General features: G+C 32.0%; 1 non-coding gene across 1 annotated transcript; it reads left to right on the top strand.

Moving 5' to 3' along the window:
* The first annotated feature begins 4,040 nt into the window (after positions 1 to 4,040).
* LOC112100575 lies at positions 4,041 to 4,136 on the top strand. Its single transcript, XR_002906943.1, has one exon. It is a non-coding gene; the product is annotated as a small nucleolar RNA Z223 (small nucleolar RNA).
* Positions 4,137 to 14,692: the final 10,556 nt, after the last annotated feature.

Here is a 14,692-nt window from a genome sequence, read left to right as displayed (position 1 = left end):
TCAAACTCCGAAAGAGCCATATGGTGTGTTTGGCAAAATCTTTCAGGGCACACGAAGAGGATGAAGGAAAAGCTGTTTGAAAGAAAATATTTGTCTAATTCAACCGTGATTGTGATTTTATTATTTTTGAATTTTTTATTCTTATGCCAAGGGAGAATTTATAGAGATTTTATTATTTATTTAAAGGATTATATTAATATTTATAAAATTTTAAAAAATATTTTAATTAAAATTTTTTAAATAAAAATTAATTCTCTCATTAAATTTGAAAAGTTATTTTTTTTTTAATTTATATTTTATTATTTTTTATTAAAAAAAAAGAAAAGTATTTTAATTATTATTAATTTTTTTTAAAAATAATTATTTAATTAAAATAATATTAATTTATTTTTATTTAAAAAATATCATATTTTTTTATTATTTTATTTATCACATAAATAAATAAATAAATATTTAAATAATAAAATTTATGGGGGCTTTTGAAAATGGTCTAAGGTAACCAAAACAACAATGAATGACGTAGGACGTGACGCATGCTCCTTTCAAAAGTTATAGCAAAGGTTATTTTTACATACCTCCCCTGAGGTTTTAAGTAATAACAATTTAATAAAAAATATGACAATATTTTTATATTTCTCCCCGCCATTAGTATTTCCGTCGGTTGACCGTTTGTGGACCGAAAAAATGACAAAAATACCTTTTCAAGTTTCAAGGCTGAAAAAGTAATTCCAATTAGAAAAGGGAAAAAAAAAAAGAGTTGTTCATGTTGGTCATGTGAAGGGAAGAGATTCCCATTCTCTTCTAAATCTCTCGCTCATTGTCTATTGCACATGAGAATGGGAGTGCAGAAGCCATGGAGTAAACGTGTCAGCTGTACCTTGCCTCTTGGACTTTTTTGTTTGGGGAAAATACGAATTACTGTTTGAAAGTGTATTACTTTTACTTTTCATCGATTCTTGTGGGAAATATATTTCTTCCTTTTTTGTCCGGTGATTCCAGTGAAATAAAATTAAATTAATTAATATAAAAATTAATTTTTCTACAAATTCGACATACATCGAAACCCATAATCTTTTACAACAAACATCCACAACATGGCATCACCAATTTTTCCAATCTTTCGGGCATGACTACAAGTGAATTTCAAGTACAAACACCCACACCCTATTTTCTTTGACTTTTGCCCAGCCCTTTACTGGGAAATCACTTATTCCAAACTAGGGGTGGGCAATTTATCCGATCCGACCCGATCTTATCCAAAAAATCGGGTTAGGATCGGATCGGATAGGGATAATATCCAATTAGTTGAGTTATTGCCAACCCGATCAGGTTGGCCAAAAAAAAAAAAAAAGCACGCATGACACTCACTGATAAGTGCATATTTTTCCTATATTTTACTAACTAATTTCTCCATCTTTTTCTTGTTTTGGTATTAAATATTCTAGTTATTTCAGTTAATTTTTAATTTAGTTATTTTGTTAAAATTATATTTTATTGTGTTAATTTTTATCTTAGTTTTTTTATTTTGTTATTTTAGGTGTATTTTGGAAATAAAGTGGAATTAAATCAGAATATTCAAGTGAGAAGAGCTTAAAGAAGAAATTAATTAGAAATTGAAGGAAAGTAATGAAGTTAAAATGGAAGAAAATCAAAGCAGCCAAGGCCTAATTGAAGTTCACGTGAAGATGATAAGAATTAGCATTGGAAAGAACTTAATTAATAAGGCAATTGACGTGAAGAATAAAGGGGAGAAGAAAAGGTCAATTGGCTTTCTATTTTGAGTTATTAACGTGAAGAGCACTTTGACAATTTAAATGACATTCTTGTCATGGGCTTTGGCCAAATCGTTATTGAATTATTAATTGAACAAGTCACGTGCATGCATGAAAGTGGTGGTTGGCTTTGGATTTGATTCTTTCCATGCAACGATTTAAAAGCCACAATTGAAGCATTATAAAAGGACCAAGCGGAAGCAACACAAGGGGAATTTTCGGCAGCCAAGAGGAAAAATTTGCAGCCGCAAAGAAGAAGAAAAAAAAAATCAGCAGCAAAAAGAAATTGAAGAAAAGACAACCACTTGAATTAATTTTCATGATTGATTTTATCAATTCTCTTATTTTCAATTTAATTATGCTAGGTTAAATTTTCTATTTGGTTGAGAGTAAATTCAAAACCCCAAATATGTCATATGATTAATTTTTAATTTATATCATTCAATTTATTTAATTGAGATTGTTTATGTTCTTCTATAATTAATGTTCATGGTTTATTCTTATTTTATTTAAGTGACCAATTAGATAGGATTTGAATAAATTCTATTGCTAGATTAAATTCTTGATCTGTAATTGTCTTGATATTTTAATCATTAGTAGCAGGTTGAAATAAGTGATTTCAATTGGATAACATAACCTAGGTTAAATAATCTGATCTTGTATGTTTATTGCCTAGATCAACCTAATATTTTTCTATGCTTAATGCTTCCATTATCTTAAATTTAAAGAGTTTGTTTTAAATTTGTTTTAAATTATTTAATGGTTAGAGATTAGGTGAAGAGCTTATTTTGCCTAATGACACATTAAGGAAAGATTGAGACTAACAAAGTTTATTGTTGTCTACGCTTGATAGTTTCAATATAAATTGATGATAGAATTGATATATTATGTGCATGTTTGGTGGTGGCGAATGATCCCTTAACCAAAGTTTTCATTATTATTATTTCTTTTTCCTTTAATTCGATTTTTTATTAAATTATTGTTTTCATAGTTTTAATTTCTTTATTTCTTGCTATTTAGTTAAAAAATTCAAAAACCCCCTTTTTTCTATTTTTAGTTGGCATTTTTTTTAATTAGATTAATTTATATTATTATTACTACTATTATTTTATTTTAAGTCCTGCTTTAGAGTTGATAATAAATACAATTAGCATAGTCTCTGTGGGATCGATCCTTACTCACTCTGTACTAATTATTTATACTAGTAGTAAGGTTTTAAATTTGGTGCACCCTAACGACACTACCACTCACACACCACACAACATACGTGTATACACACACTACACACTACACCACTTTCAGCCCACTTAAACTCAAACCTACAACAATGAGCAACCTGCAACCAAGACTCTCGTCTCTCTCAACTCTCAACTCAACTTCACTAGTTTAGTTCTCATCTCACTCTCATCTCTCTCTCAAGTCTCAACTCTCAAGATTCAAGAAGATAAGAAACAGAATAGTGACACGGACACGGTTGGACTCATGCACATGCATTGGAGAAGAAACTCAAGAAAATAGCTGTGATGCCACCAGACGCAGCAAACCCATTCTACTCGCAGTCACCACCACCGATGCCAACCGGATATGCTGCTACCGCCTACAGATCTACTGCTCCATGCCTCCATATCGCCAAGTTCCTCCAAGCTTCATTTGAACCCGGCAACCGGCAATTTGAACCCGAATTTTCCTTTTAAAATTTGAAGCTTCCAATTCCATGGTATATATATAGTTGATTAGTTGTAATGTGTTTTACTGTATGGGTAATATATTATATATTATATGTTAAATTGGTAATTACTTAATTAGTTTAATAAAATGTAATATGTATTGCTAAATTGGTAATTTCCCAATCCAAACCTTATGTTATCCAAACCGAACTCAACTCGAGATTTGACCTGATTCGATCCGATCATAATTTAGTTCGGATCGGGTTAAGGGTTCGGGTTAAATTCGGATGAAATTTTCAGCAACTCGATTGACCCGAAATCTGATTGGGTTGACCCGAATCCAATCCGAACTCGAAAATGCCCAACCTTATTCCAAACCTAAACCAAATGGATTTGGTTGGGTAAATAATGAAAACGGGTTGGATTTGGGTTTTATGTGAGAAACTATTTCGTTATGGTTTGGGTATGGCAAAATTCAAAGTCACGTGTTAGTTGAAAATAAAATAAACAAAATAAATGAAAATAAACTAATTCCAGCTTCTATGCCACTTTTGCTTTAATTCTCCTTTAGCTAGTTTTCAAAAGCATTAACTCTTTGAAACTTAGGCTTGTCATGAAGGAAAATATACATCTTATATGCCAGTTCTGCTTCTGAAAATTCTTGATTGATAAAGCTATTTCATACTCTGAGCCTTTTAATTGCCCAAAAAAAAGAGGAAAAAATTAGTTTATCTAACTATTTGATTTGAATTTGATATTGTTTGTGTTTGAATTATATGAAAAAATTTTATGAAACCATGATTTCAGGTAACTGTTTGTCATAACAAGGACAAAAAATTATATTTTTGTTTATCGCTAGTCTTTTTTTATTAATTTATTTTTATTTAATCTAGAGTTTGGATTAAGTGTAACAACGAAGATGATAACTTGAATTGATGTTATTCTTACGATTTTGGTATGAATCTTTTTGTCTTCCAAATTTACTCATCTTTATAACTATTCAATATTATAATTTTTTTTTATTTATTTGTTAGGGAAGGAGCAAGTTGATGTGGAAGCTCTTGATCTAGGTACTACGGATGGGAATGATTATGATGGATTGCTTTGATAATTGACTTGGGTTGTCTTATCTTGTTTTGATTTGTATAGACATTACTAGAGTTTGTATTGTAATTGGGTTAATACTACTAGTTTTTTGTTTTCTTTCTTTCAATTTACCTGTTGATGTCATGTTTGTGGAAGTTTATTATTAGAGTTTATGTTCTCATTTATTGAGAAATAATGATTTTCGTGATTAAACTTTATTTTAATTTTTTAGTATTCTTTTATTTAAGGATGAAGTTATCGTAAAATTTATTATTTTTAATTTTTTTATCCACTATATTTTTTCATATTTTAATATTAATTTAATAATTAATAAAAATTAATAATTATTACAATTTTAATATAATTAAATTTATCAAAATAAAATATATTTTGATAATAAAATTCGAACCAAACTCAAATGAGTTGGTTTAGGTTGGGTTAAAAATATTTGGGTTGGTTTCGGTTGGGTCTAAACTTTTATGACCTGATTTGAGTTGACTTAAAACCAAATCCAAACCTACCCATGCCCACCCTTAGGAATAACTATTTTCATCATTATCTAATCATAAATAGGGGTGGCCATTGGTTTGGTTCGTTTTGGTTTCAAGATAAACTTTTGATTTCGGTTCGGTTCAGTTTGGGTCCTAAATTCAAAAAATTTGTTCAAATTTTAAGTAAAATAAAAACCGAACTGGAATTGACAGTTTGGTTCGGCATCGATTTTTCGGTTCAGTTTCAGTTTTCGGCAACGGTTCACTTAACGGTTTGAATTAACAAATCGATTTTTCGGTTCACCTTAATTTGCACACAAGGCCTACTATAATCAATATATAATATATAAAAATAAAATAATTTACATATTTGTATTTGCAAAATAATAATAATAATAATAATAATAATAATAATAATAATTATTATTATTATTATTGCAAGATTTTTGGACTAAAATGAAGAATTTTCATAATCATCATCATTGTTTTTAATATCAAAACTTTTGGTCCAAAATCATAAATAAAATAAAATAAGTTTCCGCACTATAATATATTTTATTGAAACATAGGGATCAAAATGATATCTTGTCCTGTTGACTTTCGGTCAAGGACTCTTTTGAAAAGTTTGCACAAAATATTAGGCCATAACAGAATTTTTATATGCAAACATTCCCTAAACATTGGGCCATACTGTAATTTTATAAAGGATAGGGATCCAAATAATATTATCAATTCAAATTTTGTGATATTTGATTCGAAAACCGAACCAAACTGAATGGTTCAATTTGATATTTCTATATTTGATTTTTTAGCTTTAAAAAAACCGAACCGAAACCCAAAAAAAGAACCAAATTAGATTTTTTTGGGTTTCGGTTCGATTTTTCCTACCCGTAATCATAAGTATAAGTATTATTAATTCATCTCAATTCATGAATGTAAGCCACATTAAGTACATGTATATGGCACATGTTTTTAGATTAATGCACGTATTAATTTAATTATAATCCTTAGAACATATTCATGAACCATATTAAAAATACGCATGTAGCATTTAAGAATATGCATGTAACATTCTCCCACCTAGCTCACATAACTAAGAATATGCATGCAACATTCTCCCAATTGGCTCACGTAAATTTATCCTTATGAGATAAATTAAACCTTATTATTATGGCCATAAAAAAAAAGTAACCACTCAAACTACATGATAACGGTACTTTATTTACTTTATTCTAACAAACATTTCCTTCCTTGTATCACAAATACATGATTTTTCTTAAAACTTCATATAAGTCATTCAAGCCCCAAACAAAAAAATTCTCAATAAATATAACAAATTTTATGTACACAAACTTAATATTATTAAAAAGTCGCGTATACATAATTAGAAATGAATGTAGCAAACAAACATTAATTAATTTAAGAAGCCCTATATGTTCAACATGACTATTATACAATGTGGCTGGCAATCCTTTAGAATAAATATATTCAGTATTTATATACTCAATAGTTATTCATGCTTCTTATATGATCTTTGACAACTAAGAACTTTATATCAATATATTTGTTATGACTCCCCTTTTTATTATTCTTTGAAAAGAATACTACAGCAGAATTATCACAATAGATTTCCATTAAACTTTTTATAAAATCAACAATTTTTAGGTTTGTGATAAAATTTCTCAACCATAATGCTTGTGTTGTAGCTTCATAGCATCTAATAAATTCTACTTTCATGGTAGATGAAGCAATTATAGTTTGCTTACCACTCTTCCAAGATATAGCCCCTCTAGTAGGAGCGAAAATATATCCTGAAGTGGACTTTCTAGTATCCGCACATCTAGCAAAATCTGAATCTGAATATCTAATTACCTCAAGATTATTAGAATGCTTATATGTGAGTTTATAGTCTTTAGTTCCTTGTCGATACTGCATCACCTTTTTAGTAGCTTGATAACTCTATGAAATGAGAGTTATCATGGCACTTTTAGACTTAAATCAATAATGCTTAGAGAGTAAATGATAGGTTTCTATTGCATTTTTGTTACATTTTTCATAAATATTCATTTTAAGTTAGTCTTAATAAGTTTTCTTTAATTTTAAGTAACTGTGTGCATAATTGTAGGTTTCCAGAAGTTTATAATTTATGGAAGGAATGCTGATGCAATAGACTTGCAAAAGATGGAAAAGAACTTGGCTACAAAAGAATTGAAACAAATCTGGAACAGTGCAGTTGCTGTAGCCGTTGCTATAGCAATATTGCTGTAGCCGTTGCTGTAGCAATATTGTTGTAGCCATTGCTGTAGCAATCCTGGAACACGACAGAGAAAATTCTGCGCGGGATACCTGCAGAATTGCGATCTGCAGTTTCCTAATCTGACTAATGCGCAGCCTAGGCTTCTGTTTACCCTAATTTTCAACTATAAAAGGAGCACACATCATAAGGAATAAGGAGAGCCGTCACCCAAGGGGAAAAACATAAAGAAACAAAAGAAAAACAAGATTAAAGAGAGAGATTGAAAGCTACACAAGAGGAAAAATTACAGATAGGGGTGGGCGCGGTTCGGTTCGGTTCGGTTCGGTTTTTTACTAAATTTTTCATAATCGTTCGATTACGATTATTTTAAAATCATAATCGCGATTAATCAAATTACTGAAAAAATCAAATACTCGATTAATTGAAATAATTCGATTCGATTCGGTTCGATTATTTTGATTATAGGCCTATTGGGCCTATTTTGGGATTTTTTAAATTTAAAACCTTCAATTAATAAATCTACCACAAATATAAAAAATTAACAAACAAAAAATTAAAATATGTCACAAACACATGCAATAACATAGACATAAATATCTAAGCAGCCAAATGACAGTCGTGAATGACTCACGAGTTCAGAAGATATTTATATTTTTATACTATATCACGAGGTAAGTGGCCACCTAGAAAAGCCGAGAACAAATTATAAATATTGAATATCTAATAAAAAGATTATAATTATTGAATAACCACGCACATTTTACAAAATTAAAGAGACTTTAAGTGGCATGTATTGAGAGCATAACAACTAGAATGGTTGGTAAACACCAACTTTTACCTAGCAGCTAACTCTTTGCTTCTACCTAACTCTGGAAGTACATTAGTAAATCACTTTCATTTCATATTTGTTCATTTTGTTTAACATAGAGGCCAGAGAGGAATGAGTCAATTTAACTTAGCATTTTACCACGCCTCATGAGACTTAATCAATTTATCCAGGAGAAGAGGAGAAGGTTATTATGATTATCCAAATCAAAGAGTAATTAAAGCTTGGTTGTAAAGGCAGCTTCTCTGAGAGAGTTTTAACCTTATTCGAGCTTTATTGGGAAAAGGTTTTCAAACATGCATTAAGATAACGAGAATTAATATAATCACATGCACTTGTTACACATGGCACACATGCCTGATTTTAATAGCTTGAAACCGAAGGGTTAACGTGCGTATCAAATTAAATCAAGCAACAAGCACTTTTGATGGCCAGCTTTGATCAAATCGATACGAATAAACAAATTTGATAGGAATGGTGATTATGACTTGTGATGCCGTTAAGATACAAGAAAAATAGTTTTTATATGTGTTACTCACTTACTCTTGCAATGGTAGCCAGGAAGTGTTATGTAATTATAATTACTTAATTTAATTTACGTTGTATTTTAATCAATTAGTTATGTCCTTCCTCGAATTTAATTTACAGAATAAATTAAGTACGCGCAAAATTTAAAGACAATCACAAAAAATTCATACACAGAACTTGCCTTCAAGCAACGTGCACCATGTTGATATCTGTTTTTTTCTTTTTCTTTTCCCTTTCTTTTCTTTTAACCCAATTTTTACTTCAATCTTCGTTTTTCTTCTTCCCCCAAAATTAAACAGCGATTACATTCCTCAACAGCTATAGAGAATAAAAGCCACGACACTTTCAGGATACCGAAACATACCCACATTTACTAAACAAAGGAGATTTAATTTAAAAAAAATTGCAGAGTGGATTAAGCACTGACCAAGTGAAAAGCTGACCAATCGAAGTAAGAGCAACATAATGAACTCCACCAAGAGCAATACAACGAACAGGATCGTCCAAATAAGGATTCAAAGTAGGCACAAACGCAGCATCCTCATGCCCAAATCCAAGCCGCCCGCCATCTCCTTTGCCCCAAATCCACAACTTCCCGTTCACCACCAACCCAGAATGAAACAACCCACATGATGAAGAATTTGAAAAGCGCTCTTACCCGGATTGCTGCGACTCGGTTGGTGGCTGGAGTCACTCTGAGCGCTTAGCTTATACGTCAGCGAGTTTCCTAACCTTTTGTGAGTCGCTGCTGAGAAAGGAACTCGCCGAGCTGGAATGATAAAATCGAGGGAGGCACTGAGGTGCGAGGCGGAGAAAAGGAGAATGGAATCAGAGGCTGAGATGACTCGGATGATGATGCAGACTCAATTGCAGATCGCGTCGTTTGTTGAGGGGATGAATGCAGGCTTTTAGGTTTTAGCTTTCAAAACAATCGGTTTATTTGAGATTTCGGTTCGGTTTTGCAGTTTTTTTTTTTTTAAACCGAAAACCGAACCGATTGATTTTACTATTTTTTTATATTACTATTTCGATTTTTTGAAGGTAAAAAAACCTTACAAAAATCGAACCGAACCGTCGGTTCGGTTCTGTTTTTAATTAATCAGCTTTTTTTGCCCACCCCTAATTGCAGAGATCAATTGGGAGCTCAATCCTTCTTATCCTTCTCTTGTTTTCATGTTTTTTTATTTATTTATGGAGATGTGTTTCATGGCCGAAACCTTGTTCTTTATTTTTCTTTTGCAAATCATGAACTAAATTTATTTGTGATTGAGTGATAAACAATATTGATGGTTTATTGACTGAATATATGTGTTGCTGCATGTTTGCTGTAGCATTTTGTTTTGATAGTATTTATTTTATTCGTTATTTCGGTTGATCACCCATTTAATTATACTAGCTAATGAAGAGCCGCAAAAGGGTCTATTTTAGTGGAACATATTAAAACAATACTTGATTTTAAATTGAGTTTCCCATGTTGAGTTTTACTTGAATCCCAAAAGGGCCATGCTTGATTTAAGATTAGTGATGAACTAGACATAAGGATTCACCTTGTACGGTAAATAGAACCTAAGCGTGTAATGCTATATCTTATGTTGGCATAGCAACTGATCACTGTTAGGTTGCATATAATTATAAGATATTGAACATGTGACGGCTGAGGATACATAAGGATTCTGCCCAGTGCTGTAGCAAATGCTGTAGCAACCGAGCCAAACATTAGAAAAATAGTCAAGACCATTAAGAGAGTTTATTCACTCAACTACTCTATATTCTCATTGTTTTTATCCTTGAGTTTGACGTGATAATCTACTTTGTTACATTTTATTTATTCTGTTTTTATTTTAATTAGTAAATTAGTTTCATCAATTGTTTATCTTAATTTAGACACAAAATCTGCACTGTTATGATTGCTGTAGCAAGTCTATTAACATCAATCCCTGTGGAGACGATCTTGAATACTCATCACTTTATTACTTGTTGTGTACACTTGCACATTGACACCAATAGCATTAGTATTTATACACCAACATAGCTCCTTGTTGATATTGCATCACCTTTGTAGTAGCTTTTCAGTGTTCCAATCCGAGATTGCTTTGATATTTATAGAGCATGCTTACTACCTAGGCAAGATCAGGCTTAGTACACACTTATGCATACATTCGGCTATCTAAGACAGAAGCATAATGAGTATTCTTCATTTGTTCTTTTTCAAATTACTTTTGGACATTATTTCTGATTGAATTTGTCCTCTTTAAAAATAGGCGCAACAGTAAGAGCACAGTCTTTCATTTTAATTTTTTCCAAAACTTTTTTAATATATGCCTTTTGAGACAATCTTAATCTCCTTTTAATCCTAATTCTGTGAATTTCTATACCTAGAATATATGAGGCTTCGCTTATATCGTTCCTGTCAAAGTTTTGGTTAAGAAAATATATAGTATCATACAACAAACCCAAGTCGTTTCAAGCAAGCAAAATATCATCTATATATAAGACTAAAAAGATAAATTTGTTCCTACTAACCTTAAGGTAACTAAATTGATCAACAATATTTTCTATGAAACCATACAAAGTAACAACATTGTGAAACTTTAAGACCATTGGCAAAAAGCTTATTTTAGTCTATATATTTATTTAATTTGCAAGCTAAATGATTGTCTTTGTTAGCACAAAAACCTTCAGGCTGCTTCATGTATACTTCTTCTTCAAGATTCCCATTTAAGAAAGCGATTTTCACATCTATTTGATGTAGCTCTAAATTAAAATAAGCTACCAAAGCCATGATAATTCTAAAGAATTCTTTTTTGAAACTGGAGAAAATGTTCCTTGATAATTTATGCATTCTTTTTGAGTGAATTCCTTAACCACGGGTTTAGCTTTATTTCGTTCTATATTATCAAAAGCATTCTTTTTGATTTTGTAAATCCATTTACAACCTACAATTAAATTGCCAAAAGATAATTGAACATATCCCAGACTTAATTTTTAGCCATAGATTCTATTTTTTCCATCATTGCACCATGTCATAGTTTAGAATTCTCTCCATTTATGGCTTGTAAATGGAAGTTGGATCTTAATTGAGTTCATACTTAAACTCAGACTCTTGAAAGAATACTTTATAATCACTAAAAATTATAGATTTCTTATTCTTAAAGACTTTCTTAATCCTATTATTTCACTTTTATTTTGTGAATTTTGAGTGATAGAATCTCCTTTGAACAATCTGCCACTGGGTGTATGTAATGCTTAACCATGTGTCCATTAACTTTAAATTCTTGACCTGTTTGTTCATCTAAAAGATCAACAGCCCCATGAGGATAAAATTTCAACAACTTAAAATGTCCAAACCATCGTGATTTTAGCTTTCCCGGAAATAATCTTAGTCTTGTATTATGGAGCAGCACTAATTGACCAGGGCTGAATTACCTGTTTTGAATATACTTGTCGTGCCAGTGTTTTGTCCTCTCTTTATAGATTCTTGCATTTTCATATGAGAATAGCCGTAATTCATCAAGCTCACAAAGTTGAAGATTCCTTTGCTCTGCTGCAGCATGAATATCCCAATTTAATTGCTTCAGTGCCCAGTGTGCTTTATACTCTAGCTCTAGTAGCAAGTGACAAGCCTTCCTATAAACAATTTGGTAAGGAGACATGCCAAGTGGAGTTTTGTATGTTATTCTGGAGGCCCATAGGGAGTCATGTAACTGCAAATACCAATCCTTCATTGTTGAGTTCACCACTTTTTCTAAGATCTTTTTAATTTCTCTGTTGGACACTTCAACCTGACCATTGGATTGTGGGTGATATGTTGTTGCTACCTTGTGTCTGACTCCATAGTTTACTATAGCTGCAGCAAAGACTTTGTTGCAAAAATGAGTACCCTCATCACTAATAATTACTCTAGGAGTGCCAAACCTGGAAAAAATATTTTTTTGAAGAAAAGCCACTACTGTTTTAACATCATTGGTAGGTAATACTTCAGCTTCTACCCACTTGAAGACATAATCCACAACAACAATGATATATATGTTCCCAAAGAATGGTGGAAAATGTCACATGAAATCTATTCCCCATACATAAAAAACTTCCACTTTCAGAATGTTGGTCAATGGCATTTCATGTCTTTTAGTGATGTTCCCTGTCCTTTAACACTTGTCACAATATTTAACAAATTTATAAGCATCTTTAAAAGTAGAAGGCCAGTAATAACCTGATTGTAGAACTTTAGCAGCTATTCTGTGACCACCAAAATGTCCTCCATATGCTGCAACATGGCATGACTCCATTATGTGGGGAATTTCTCCTTCTGAAGCACATCTTCGTATTACTTGATCTGAGCATAACTTATATAACTGTGGGTCATCCCACTGATAACTTCTAACATCATGAAGAAATTTATTTTTCTCTTGAAATTTTAGCTCAGGTGGTAGCAACCCACTTACTAAGTAGTTAGCAAAATCTGCATACCATGGAGATCCTGACTGCTGCAGCATCTGTGCTTGCTGTACTACCAATCGCTGTTCATCAGGAAAAGTTTCAGTGATGTCCCTCCTTGCAATGTACTTGTGTCTGCTTCCAGCCGTGACATGTGGTCTACTACTTGATTCTCAGTCCCCTTTCTATCTTTAATTTCCTGATCAAATTCTTGAAGCAATAAGATCCATCTGATTAATCTTGGTTTGACATCCTTATTTGAAATTAAGTATTTGATGGCTGCATGGCCTGTGTATACAGTCACTTTAATACCTACCAAGTAAGTTCTGAATTTATCAAAAGCAAATACTAATGCTAGCAACTCTTTATCTGTAGTGGTGTAATTGATTTGAGTTTGAGTAAGAGTTTTGCTTGCATAGTATATGGAGTGAAAAACCTTATCATTTCTTTGCCCTAATACTACTCCCACATAATGGTCACTAGCATCACACATCAGTTCAAATGGTAGAGTCCAGTCTGGAGATATAACCATTGGTGCAGTGATCAGAGCTTTTTTTAATTCTCCAAATGCTTGCAGACAATCTTTGTTAAAGTGAAAAGACTTGTCATGTTCCAACAATGAGCATAATGGTTTAGCTACCTTGAAAAAATCCTTAATGAATCTTCTGTAAAATCCAACATGACCCAGAAAACTCTTAATACCCTTTATTGAAGTGGGAGATGGCAGTTTATCTATTACCTCTATCTTGGCTTTGTCTACCTCAATGTCATTCTTGGACACCTTATGACCCAACACTATTCCTTTTTGCACCATGAAATGAGACTTTTCCCAATTGAGTACTAAGTTAGTTATCTCACATCTTTTAAGAACTTCTTCCAAGTTGTGTAAACAATCATTGTATGTCTCTCCAAAAAATGAGAAGTCATCCATGAAAACTTCTAAAGTCTGCTATACCATATCAGAAAAAATAGACATCATGCATCTCTGAAAAGTTGCTAGAGCATTGCACAAACCAAAGGGCATTCTTCTGAAGGCAAATGTTCCATAAGGATAGGTAAATATAATATTCTCCTGATCTTCTGGAGCTATAACATTCTGGTTGTAGCCTGAATACCCATCTAGGAAGCAATAGTATTGTTTTCCAGTAAGTCTGTCCAATATTTGATCTATGAATGAGAGTGAGAAGTGATCTTTCCTTGTGGCTTTGTTGAGATTCCTATAATCCATACATACTCTCCATCCAGTCACTGTTCTTGTAGGAATAAGTTCATCCCTCTCATTAGCTATCATTGTTATCCCTCCATTCTTTGGAACACATTGAACTAGGCTCACTCACAAACTGTCTGATATTGGATAGGGTTCAATATTCTCTGATGCTCCACCAAATTGTTGTAGCAATCTTCTAACAGGATTTTATGCATGCATATTGATGGGCTTATCCCCTTGATGTCTGCCATGGTCCATCCAATTGCTCTTCTATATCTTCCAAGCAAATCTACTAGACTCTGTTCTTGACCTGCATTTAAGGTAGAGGAAATGATTACAGAGAGTGTGTTGTTTTGACCAAGATAAACATATTTCAAGTGTGAAGGTAACAATTTTAATTCAAGACTTGGAGGTGATTCAATAG

This window comes from Citrus clementina, unplaced genomic scaffold (genome assembly GCF_000493195.1).
Source record: "Citrus clementina cultivar Clemenules unplaced genomic scaffold, Citrus_clementina_v1.0 scaffold_3, whole genome shotgun sequence".
NCBI classification, from domain to species: Eukaryota; Viridiplantae; Streptophyta; class Magnoliopsida; order Sapindales; family Rutaceae; genus Citrus; species Citrus x clementina.
Note: the sequence above shows the minus strand (reverse complement) of the source record. Positions and strands in the feature narration are given on the sequence as shown.